Source organism: Myotis myotis, unplaced genomic scaffold, assembly GCF_014108235.1.
Source record: "Myotis myotis isolate mMyoMyo1 unplaced genomic scaffold, mMyoMyo1.p scaffold_m19_p_3, whole genome shotgun sequence".
Taxonomy (NCBI): Eukaryota; Metazoa; Chordata; class Mammalia; order Chiroptera; family Vespertilionidae; genus Myotis; species Myotis myotis.
Genome location: NW_023416335.1, coordinates 90,042,687 through 90,046,409, shown reverse-complemented (window position 1 = coordinate 90,046,409; position 3,723 = coordinate 90,042,687). Strand labels below are relative to the sequence as shown.

Genomic DNA, 3,723 nt, shown 5'->3' with positions numbered 1-3,723 from the left:
GCCTCACATTCTGGGGAACAATCACTTAGAGACATGCAGTGACCTGAAGATTCACAGCAAACAAGTGGCCAAATGACCACTGTGCTGTGCAGGGGCAGGAGCTCACCTGATACATGGTTGATCCAACTCCTGTTGTAGCAAATGCTCTATGACAACAAAGAAAGGTGGGGACAAAAGTGGGGTCCCTGCCCAGGAAGGTGGGCATCAGGTATTTGCCCAGTTTGTCCAGTCAGTGTGCCCAGGTGGTCAGTACCACATTGGTCCTTGGTTTTTCTCTTCTGTTCTGCCTCATGAGGATGGAGTTTATTGGACAGCATGAGAGGGTAGTGCTGGGGCCACTGGGATGGTTGGCAGTGGGGCCCAAGGCTGGCTGACCAGCCTCTGTTTTCAGTCAGGTGCCCCCATGGGAGGCCAGGACTGAGTCGGGCAGAAAGTGAAGCTGACTCCCCGGGAAAGCGGAGTCCAGGCTTCCAGGAGGGGCAGGTGTTGACATTGAGAAGCTTTCTCAATGGCAGTTTTTGGGTCCTGAAGACCATCACCTTCAATGATTGCCCAGCTCAACACTGTTGACCTCCCACTTGCCAGAGCATTCTGGGTAATAAGCAGAGCAGTTGGGGGCTCCCTGTGGGCACCACCACGTTAGTTTCCAGGTTATGAGCTTATTCACACTGAAAGGGTGACACTTTGTGTTTCCAGAGTCTGTCTTGGTGCTAAACCGAAATGTGAACAGAAAAGCAGCTCATCCTTCCCGGGCTTGGCCAGGGCAGAGGGAAGGGTAGGGGACGGGCAGGCTCAAAGGTGGGGTTGGAGCTTCCGACTATGCAGGTGGGGAAGTGCTTGACATGGGAGCTCCACGCTGTTCCACTCCACACCGTCAACAAGGACCCACAGTGTGTCCTGCTGGTGCTTGGCCCTGCTGAACAGGCGGCTGATGCCCTCCAGGCACTGGCTCTGGTTCTCCAGTTCCTTGTCCTTGGTTTTCTTGGGAAAACACATCACCTTTTGTTGTTCTCCTTGTCCATGACCTGGAGGGCGTGGCTGCAGCCTCACCACTGCTGGGCAGCCTGCTCACCTGGAGAAACTGGAAGGGGAACTGGAGGGTGTTGTTGGCGGGAGCCTGGGCTTTGTTCTCAGAGTCTCCTTTTCTGTCTGTGGGCTGGGCTGCCATCCAGGAACCCACCCACAGCCCCATCAGCTCAGCTCCAACACCCTGGCTCAGGGAAGACTCATCTCCTCTCACTGACGGGGAGGAGAGAAGGATGTGTGATGCCTCCTTGTTTGCCGCAGACCCGTATGGAGGGTGGACGACAGCACTCTAGAGCCCAAGCGGGCCGCATAATCTGAGTGTCCTGAGGCGACCCAGAATGGTCTCACAATACCAAGCTCCACAACCCCCACGAAGGGAATGATGTTCAAGGACTCCTCATTGGGGCTCTTCTGTTTGTAGGTGAGTGTGGCCTCCACGATGGGCAGTTGGTGGACACAATTGGCTCCTGTGATGCACTGTGTGGTTCTCAACACCATGGGCAGCGTGTCCTGCACAGCCCTCTGGGCCTCCTTGTAGAACAGGTCCCGCCTGGGCAGGTTCTGGATGAAGCTGTTGTAGCGGTAATGCACGGAGCCCAGGTACCTGGCCACAAGGTAGGAACCCAGCAGGATGACCAGGAAGTGCATGTAGCCCAGCCAGGGGGAGAGAGGAATAGGTTGTAGGACAGCAGCTTCAGGAAGAGCCGCAGTACAGCGTTGAAGTAATGCTGTGCCCCTGACACCACGATCTTCACAGGCTGGGGGGCTGGGAATTATAGAGACGGTATCTTTGTTTCCGCGAGATGATGGTGCTGAAGGCTGCCTGGACCTCAGCCTTGGAGCAGGTGCACAGCCCGGGCAGCATGTGTTGCTGCAGGACTCAGACAGGAACTGCCCTGCCAGTCGGAGGCGTTGAGGAGGAGGATGTTCTGGGGCAGCTGGCTGTCAGAGATGAGATGTGGTTCAGCTGGTCGTACACCGTCTCCCTGAGGATCTGCAGCTGGCTCAGGGCGTCGGGGCAGTGCTTGTTGTCCAGGCTGTTGGCCCGCTTGTTCCTGGCTGCGCCACCTGCCGCTCCTTCAGGGATGTGCTCCAGCCCCAGCGGCCAACGTGCTCCCCCTGGGATCTGGTGGAAGCGATGAGGAGAGACTCAGTCTTGGTGATGCGCCCACTGGGTGGCAACTTCTGAGTGAACATGTCCAGGGTAGAGGTCTCTGCCTCTTGAGAGACCCAGGGCTGTGCCAGCTGCTCCCTGGGGCGGGTGTGCTGTGGGCCACCGAGTCTGAGACACTGTTCCTTGGTGGCTTGGGCTTGTCTTCTCAGGCATGTGGGTTGGACCTGGAGGCTCCGCCTGGCGCTGGCACTGTGGGTGCTCTAGCTCTCCATCTGACAGCTGGGCTGGAACAGGTCTTCCAAGTATGGCCTCAGCCAGGCCTTCAGGGTCCTGAGGACACTCTCATGAGCCACTGTCACATTTCTCTAGTGAGTCATACAGCAGATCCAAGTCCTCCTCCACCTCAGGGTCATTCTCCGAAGACTCCTGCTCTGAGTCCAGGACCTCCTTCCACATTTGCACCCTGCGCAGCCACGCCCCAACTTTCTTGTTGGCAGCTTGTTGCCTGGTCATGATTGGCATTACTTCTCCTTCATGTTGCTTCTTGGTTTTTCCCATGTCCAAGTCCTCCCCCTCCTCCTGGTCCTGGTCCTGCCCATGCCCGAGATCATGGCTGGCCTGCTGTTTTGAGATTTCATACTCCATCTCCGACTAATGAACCTGGGACGTGGCCTTGGGGCCGGCCTGCTGGGTGCTGTCCTTGGGGTCGATGGGCTGGCTGGACAGGGAGGAGATGCTGACCTCAGCCACGTGGGCAGATTCCTCCATGTTGGTGCTATGGAGTCTCAGCATCTGGCCACCCTCGAGGGGTCGCTACATCACCTCTGCCATGTCGATGGTGCCCATGGCGAGTGCCCATGGCGAGTGTCCGGTAACCCAGAATGGTCTGGTTGTTAAGGCGCTGCTTCTGCTGCAGCAGGATCTGTAAGTTGTTGCCTTTTTTCTTGAGAGAGTGAGGGTACTGCAGGGAGATGGTCAGCGCCAGGTCGGTCTTCACTTGACGACTAGGGGGCAGCAGAATCTCATCAGACCTCAAGATGTTTTTGGAGCCCTGCATTTCCAGTGATCACCACAGCGCTGAGCTCCTTCTCCAGCTCCTTGTTGATGAGCAGCTTGGTTAAGGTGAGGCTGCACAGCCTGGGCACGCAGGTGGGGCTGGAGCATTCCACCTCCCAGGTGGAAAAAAAATTCATGGGCACCTGTGTGTTGAGTGTGGCAGGCAATGTGTCCAGGCCCGAGGGCACTGACAAAACTGCAGCTGCAGGCCCCATAGAGGTCTTATTTCTACCCTGTGTTGGGAGAGGGGGCACATTCCATCAAAGGCAGCTCCCTCCACTCTGGGTGGGTTGTGGTCAGACAAATACTCACCAAATGCCTGTGAAGGCTGCCAAATGCTCACCATCTCCCCAATACCATCTTCATGTCTATACACAAGCCCATCAGCACAGCCTTTTCCAGAGCCCCTGAGGAAGCCTGGGTGCAGCCAGGACCCCACCTTTGAGGACACACAGCTGGGTTTATCTCAGGCTCTGCATTCTGACCACCTGTGATCCTGGGCAAGGCATGGACCTCTCAGGTCACCA

General features: G+C 56.9%; 1 pseudogene; it reads right to left on the bottom strand.

Annotated features, from left to right (window-relative positions):
- Positions 1-541: 541 nt before the first annotated feature.
- On the bottom strand, positions 542-3,345 carry LOC118650484 (annotated as a pseudogene).
- Between the last annotated feature and the right edge of the window lie 378 nt (positions 3,346-3,723).